Source organism: Chelonoidis abingdonii, chromosome 11 (assembly GCF_003597395.2).
Source record: "Chelonoidis abingdonii isolate Lonesome George chromosome 11, CheloAbing_2.0, whole genome shotgun sequence".
NCBI lineage: Eukaryota > Metazoa > Chordata > Testudines > Testudinidae > Chelonoidis > Chelonoidis abingdonii.
This window is the reverse complement of record NC_133779.1, coordinates 27,863,683-27,871,120: the sequence shown is the minus strand read 5'-3', so window position 1 is coordinate 27,871,120 and position 7,438 is coordinate 27,863,683. Positions and strand designations below refer to the sequence as shown.

Sequence of the window (7,438 nt, the reverse complement as noted above, 5' to 3'; positions counted from 1 at the left end):
GGAAATGAAATTCATAGAAATTTATCTAAAGGTCTTCCCCCAAAAATTTTGGTTTTGATGAATCTTATTTTCAGCAGTGAAAATTTTGTGGCCAGCTCTGCCTGGTGTATGACTCCATCTACTTGGCATTTTATGCTATTCTCTGTAGATGGTTTTTAGATTTTGTTGTCAATATAGTTATCAGAGTTGGAAGGAACCTCAGAGGTCATTAGTCAATGCCTGCTCAAAGCAGGACAATCCACTATCATTCGCCGCAGGGCTTTGTCAAGCCTGACTTAACCTCTAAGGAAGGAGTTCCCCGTCCCTGGGAACCATTCATGTTTTACACCCCTAGTGAACTTTTTCACTAATATCCAACCTAAACTCCCTCATTTGCAATAGAAGAGCATCTCCTTTTCGGTCAGTCTGCTACCAGGGAACAGTCTAGATCATCCTCTTGGAACCTCTTTCAGGGTAGGTGAAGCAGCATCAATCCCCCCCCCCCCCTCCTTCTTCCTTCTGCAGACTACAATCCAGTTCCTCGTTTCTCTTCCTCAAAGTAATGCTCTTGCCCCTATCATTTTTTTGCCCTCAGCTGGATTCTTCCAATTTTTCACCCTTCTTGTGTGTTTGGGCCCAAAGTGGGGACACCCCTACTCCAGATGAGGCCTCACATGTTGGATAGAGAGAAATCTTACATCCCTCGATCTGTGGCAATGCTCCACTTTATTACAGCCCAAATGCAAAGCCTTTGGCACAGGACACTGTTGACTCATATCCAGTTTCTCGATTTCCCCGTTTACCTAGGTTCCTATTCTTAAGAATGCTTCCTAGCCTTCTAAGGTCCTAGTCTGTAGCATGAGGGGATTCTTCTGGTTCTAGTGCAGGCTCTGCATTGTCCTTGTTTGAACTCACACTTTTTTTGGCCATCCTCTAATTTTCAGGTCACTCTGATCTATCCCTACCCTCGAATATCTACATCCTCCAGTTTAGTGTCTCTGCAACTTGCTGGAGTGCGTCACGCCATCCTCCAGATCATTAATGAAGATATTGAACAAATATCTGTTGCCGTACCCATTTGTCACCTAGATAAGTAATGGACAGTGTGGCAGGGCCCGCTTGCTCCTGCCTCTTCTCATGCCCACAAATGAGCTCAGACACCTTTATGCTGGCAAAGCACACAGTGCAGTTTATTTACAATGGTGGTTCCCACCACCCTTCTACAATATACAGCCATGCTCCTAGCGTCTTTCGGAGCCCTCAGCTCCGGAGGCAAATGGGGAAGAGCAATCTCTTTCTCCCTCTTTCTATCTGCTTCCCCTTCTTAATGAGGTCTGCTCTCATGTAATTAGAGTTACAGTGACCAGAGTGTGCTGCTGTTGCCCAGCACTGTGTCAGAGACAGAAATCCAGAACATTAGAAAGTGACTTCACCATGGTCTTTGTGATATACTTTGATTCCTGGGCTTCCAGAGTTAGTGAGTTATGGGCTGGTAGTTTTCTAAAGAGACATTATTAAGGGCACAAGAGCAAACTATCTCAATGCATAGGAAATATAGGAAGTATGGTAAGAGAGCACCATGGCTTGACCAAGAGATCTTCAGTGACCTAAAACTCAAAAAAAGAGTCATACTAGAAGTGGAAACTAGGTCAAATTGCAAGTGTTGAGTATTTTAAAAAGCAACAAAAGAATGTAGGGACAAAATTAGAAAGGCCAAGGCAAAAAAACAAGAATAAACTAGCTAGGAACATAAAGGGTAACAAGAAAATAGTTTACAAAGCAAAAGGAAAACCAAAGACAGGGTAGGGACATTACTTAATGAGGAGGGAAAGAAGATAACAGAAAACGCAGCAATGGCTGAAGTTTTAAATGCCTTTTTGGTTCAGTTTTCACCAGAAAAGTTAGCAGGGATCAGATGACTATAACAGCGTAAGTTGGATAGGATCTGAGGCTACAATAGGAAAAGAAGAAGTTAAGAATTACTTAGACAAGTTAGATGTCTTCGGTGGAGGATCTGATGAAATACATCCTAGAATACTTAAGGAACTGGCTGAAGAGATCTCTGAGCCATTCAGAACTCCTGGAGGACAGGAGAGAGCCCAGAGGACTGGAAAAGGGCAAATATGGTACTTCTCTATAAAAAAAGGGGAATAAGGACAATCCAGGGAATTATAGACCAGTCAGCTTCACTTCAGTACCCAGAAATTGGTAAGCATCTAGAAGGAAATAAGGTAATACAGTAACAGTCAACATGGATTTGTCAAGAACAAATCATGTAAAACGAACCTGATATCCTTCTCTGACAGGGTAACAAGCCTTTGGATGGGGGGAAGCAGTAGATGTCCTATATCTCAGCTTTAGGAAGGCTTTTGATACTGTCTCATATGACCTTTTCATAATAAAACTAGAGAAATATAGCCTAGATGAATCTACTATAAGAAGGGCACACAACTGTTTAGAAAAGTATACTCAGAGAGTAGTTATCAACTGTTCACAGTCTAGCTGGAATGGCATATCGAGTGAGGTCCTGCAGGGATTTGTCCTGGGTCCAGTTCTATTCAATATCTTCAGAAGTGATTTGGATAATGGCATGGAAAGTACAAATTTTGCAGATGATACCAAGCTGGGAGGGGTTGCAAGAACTTTGGAGGACAGGATTTGAATTCCAAATGATCTTGATATACTAGAGAAATGGTCTGAAATAAATAGGATGAAATTCAATAGGGACAAATGCAAATTACTACACTTAGAAAGGAATAATCAGTTGCACAGATAAAAAGTGGGAAAAGATTGCCTGGGAATGAGTACTGTAGAGAAGGATCTGGGGTTTATTCTTGATCCCAAACTAAAAATGAGTCAACAATGCAATACTGTTGCAAAAAAAGTGAATATCTTTCTGGGATATATTGTCAGGAGTGTGGAAAGCTAGACATGAGAAGTAATTCTTCCACTCTACTCAGCACTGATGAGGCCTCAGCTGGAGTACTGTGTCCAGTTCTGGGAACCACATTTCAGGAAAGATGTGGACAAATTGAAGAAAGCTTAGAGGAGAGCAACAACAATTATTAAAGGTCTAGAAAACATGACCTTCTGCAGAAAAGGACCTGGGGATTACAGTGGACGAGAAGCTGGGTATGAGTCAGAAATGTGCCCTTGTTGCCAAGAAAGCCAACGGCATAATTGGGCTTTATTAGTAGGAGCACTGCCAGCAGATTGAGGGAAGTGATTATTCCCCTCTATTAGGCACTGGTGAGGCCACATCTGGAGTATTGCATCTCGTTTTGGACCCCCCACTACAGAAGGGATGTGGACAAATTGGAGAAAGTCCAGCAAAGGGGAAAGAAAATGTTTAGGGGGCTGGGGCACATGACTTACGAGGAGAGACTAAGGGAACTGGGCTTGTTTAGTCTGCAGAAGAGAAGAGTGAGGGGGGATTTGATAGCTGCTTTCAACTACCTGAAAGGGGGTTCCAAAGAGGATAAGATTGAACTGTTTCAGAGTGGCATGATGACAGAACAAAGAAACTAAGGGTCTCAAGTTGCAGTTGGGAGGTCTAGGTGCATATTAGGATAAGGTGACCAGACAGCAAGTGTGAAATCAGGATAGGTGGGTAATAACTTTATATAAGAAAAAGCCTCAAATTTCTGGGCTGTCCCTATAAATTGGTCACCCTAATTAGGAAACACTGTCTCTTGAGGGGTAGGTAAAGCACTGGAATGGGTACTAGGGAGGTGTGATTCTCATCCTTCAATATTTTTTTAAGCCTGGCTTGACAAACCCAGGCTGGATGAGTTAGTTGGAGATTGGTTCCTGCTATTGAGCAGGAGGCTGCGACTAGATTGATCCCTGAAAGTCTCTTCTTACCCTTAATCTTCATGATTCTATTGACTACTGTGTGGAAGGTCAGGACTGTGTGTTTGAAGACTGCAGGGGATTGTGACTAGAAGGGATGGCGGAGTCTAGATGGAATGGGTGGGGGGGATTGTGTGTGGAAGGAGGATTGGGTGTGGGGGGCTGGGGGAGACGGGTGGACTGAAAGTGGCAGGGGAGGATTGTGTGGGAAGGGGCAGGAGGGCAAGGTTGTGTGATGAAAGGCAGGGTGCTCTATGTGATTTTGCCGCCCAAGCACGGCAGTCAGGATCCTTTGGTGGCGCTTTCTGCAGGAGGTCCACCGGTCCTGCGATTCCGAAAGCGGTTTCAGCGGGTAGATCTGCTGTCCCTAGCTTCGGCGTATCGTCCGCCACCCGAGATTGCCACCAAAGCCACTGCCGGTGAAACCTCCCGCAGAACGACCACCAAAGACTTCCTGCAGCTCCACTCATGGCGAACTGGCACACAAACACACCCTTGGCTGCCGTCCCAGCACATGCTTGCTGCACTGGTTACCTGAGCCACCCTTGGTGAAAGGAGGCGGATTGTGGGGGGACGCGGAACGGGGGCGGGTTGGGGGGGGCAGATCGTGTGGAAGAGGCAGGACGGAGATTGGTGTGTGGAAGTGGCAAGGTAGATTGTGAGTGAGGGGGGGGGGCAGATTGGTATGAAAGACGGGGATGATATAGTTCTGAGGTTTGGAGGGGTTTTTCATTTTAGTTTTAACAGTGGCTTAAATAGGTTTTATGATAGATTGGTTAACATCAGTGCTCGGCTTCCTGGAGTTTGGATGGCTCCCATTGACCAAAACTGCCATAATCAGCGGCTCTCAGGGGAAACTTCCGCTTGTCAAGTGAGCGTGATCACTCCAGCTGCAAACCATTGAACAGTTACGTGCTAATATGGAGCCTTGCTCAGGAGGTTCTCACCCAGGCGGGTGATTGAAGTGTTTCCTGGAGCTAGCAAGAGGCGTGGTAGAGCCCAAAGAAGCCCTAGGCAGAACAGAGACAGCTAATGCCTTTATTTCCTGATGATCTGAGATTGTAGCTGGTAGATTGCTAGATTGACAGGCCTTGGACATCATTCTTGAGCCCCATGCCCCAGGTGGGAAGAGGATTAGTGAGGGAGGTGGGCACTTCTGCTATATTGTGACATCAGGAAGCTGTGAGTTCTTGTTGTTTGGCGTTTTCCAGGGCAGCTGATCTGCTTATCCAAGCAGCTGTGACTTGCCCCACCACAAAGTGGAGACGGTGGTTCCGATACCGGCGGAACCAGACAAACCCAGCACTGACTTACAAAATTCTGTATCAGTGAGCGTGGCTTGACGTGGGCAAGGCTGTGGTCACTTCAACCTTCCAGGCGGGTCTGAGACTCTGCAGTCTGTAGCAACAGCCTCCCAGCACCTCTGGGTCCAGCTGAATGTGCCCTTCCTGCGCTCCTGCTTTTCTCTCACCGCCTCCTGTGCTGCTATCCCTACCGCTAAAATCAGAGAGCCTCACTTCTCCATCCCCTCAGCCTCTGATGTCTCCTCCTACCCTGGACCTAAGGGTCAGCCCACAACATTTTGCACCTGAGCGGGAGGCTAATGACGGCCCCACGCTTCGGGCCAACTTTGAAGGTCTCAATTCTGCTTCTTCCTGTTCTACTCCTCTCATGGTGCTGCTGTGCTTCTCCCATAAAGGAGAACTAACAATTAAAATGCCTCGTTCAAATATTTAATAACACTTACTTAAACACCTGAACCGCAAATGAAACTTTTCTTGTCTGCAGTAAAACACTGCATTTTTATCCTGTTTGAATAATAAAAGTGGTGCGTTCCAGCCTTTCTTGGTCAAAGATTTGAACTGCTTCGCCTGCTTAAGGTCCGACAGTCTGGAGCAGGCTCCATGCTCATGGAGAATGTGCAGGCGACCAGCCTCTCTTGTGTTCATTGTGGCAGCTAGAATGTGTTTTTATTAACTTCAGCTTGGAGAAGCTGTGTTCTCCACTGGCAACAGGAATTGCTAGAAGTATGCAGAAAGCAACAAAAGCATTTGGAAAGAGGGTGGTCATTTTATTTGTGCACATATATTCCAGAACAGCCTTTGGAGTTGATCCTGCTGAAATGTACCTTGAAAGGGCTTTCAGTTCATCACCTAAATCACTTGCATCAATATCGTGCATATCATCATGTGTCAACACTGTTTCTAGTGCCCTGCATTGCTGGTGTAGGTCTTCTTCAGGTATAGTGAGGAGTTTTGGAATATCATACAATATCCCAAATATACTGCGGTGTTCCTTGAGCTGCATGGAACGTTCTTCAACTGAACACATTGCACAATCTAGCACCTGGTTAAAGAATTCAACTTTGAATTGTTGTTTGGGGTCTCTTATGGGATTATCCCATGCCTCGTAATCAAAACGTCTTCTTCGGTGACTCTTGTATTCTTGAATGGGTGGGAAAATAGCTTCAGTGTGGAGTTCCTCTGCCAACTTCTGTGGACTCCTCAGAACATTTTGAAATCCCTCATCTGACTGGTAAGACTGCAGATATGACTTTGCTTTGTCCAGTTGTTCCATTGCTCCAGATATATCAAGGTCAATACCTTGGAATCTCTTGCTTACAACATTCATTTCAGACAGTATGTCATGTCACAACACTAAGCCACACAGAAATGTGAAGTTATGTATATTTCTGATTATTCCATTTCCCTCTGCCACGGTTCTCCCACAAACAGTTCCTCTCATAGCATTATCCACCATAATGGCAACTATGGCATCCTTATTCATCCCAATTTGGTGTTTGATAGGCTTTATCACCTCTACTCGACTTTCCCATCGTGTGGCACTCAGTGGTTTCAGTGTCACAGAATATGTTCTCAGATGTTGCTTCAAAATTTGCCATTGATGAGTTGATGCAGAGAAAAATACATAGATGCTTTGAATTACATTAAAAAAATCAGCAGCCTCAGTAGAAGCTGATGCTGCATCACTGAACACCAAGTTCAATGAATGAGAACACCATGGGACAAAAAAAGCTTGAGGGTTTAACCCTCAGATCCGTGTCTGCACTACTCTGTTCTTTCCTCTCATGTTGGCACCATTATCTGACTTCTGATGTCAGCTATCGTAATTCCCATATCTTCCAGCTTTTTAAGAAGTACATTTGTCATACCAGCTCCTGTAGTATCGTCGGTGTCAATAAATTCTAGAAAATGCTCTCTGACGGTCACCATTGCTGGGACACTTTCACTAGGTTCTGTTACAAAACGCACCATTCAAGTAATTTGTTCTGTATGGCTTATGTCAGGTGTGCAGTCCAGAGTAATATCTTGCTGACTTCAGATCTGCCACAATCTTCTGTTTGACTTTTGTTGCCAGTAACTGTATGATCTCATTTTGAATTGTGTACATTTCTTGGGTGGTGACTCTTCTTAGATGCTCCTGGAGTACAGCATTAAACTCAGCCATCAGTTCCACAATTTTAAAGAAGTTTCCATTGTTTGGCACATACAGCTGATCTGAAGTGCCATGCAGTGCTAGGTTTTGGGTAGCAAGCATTCTTACAATGGCAATGAGCCTTTTCAGAACATTTTGCCAATAAAGAGAC

General features: G+C 44.8%; 1 protein-coding gene across 1 annotated transcript in view; it reads left to right on the top strand.

The window, feature by feature from the left end:
* Positions 1 to 7,438, top strand: part of LOC116822588 (ceramide synthase 4-like) — a 58,283-nt gene that overhangs the window by 7,922 nt on the left and 42,923 nt on the right. The window lies entirely within an intron of this gene.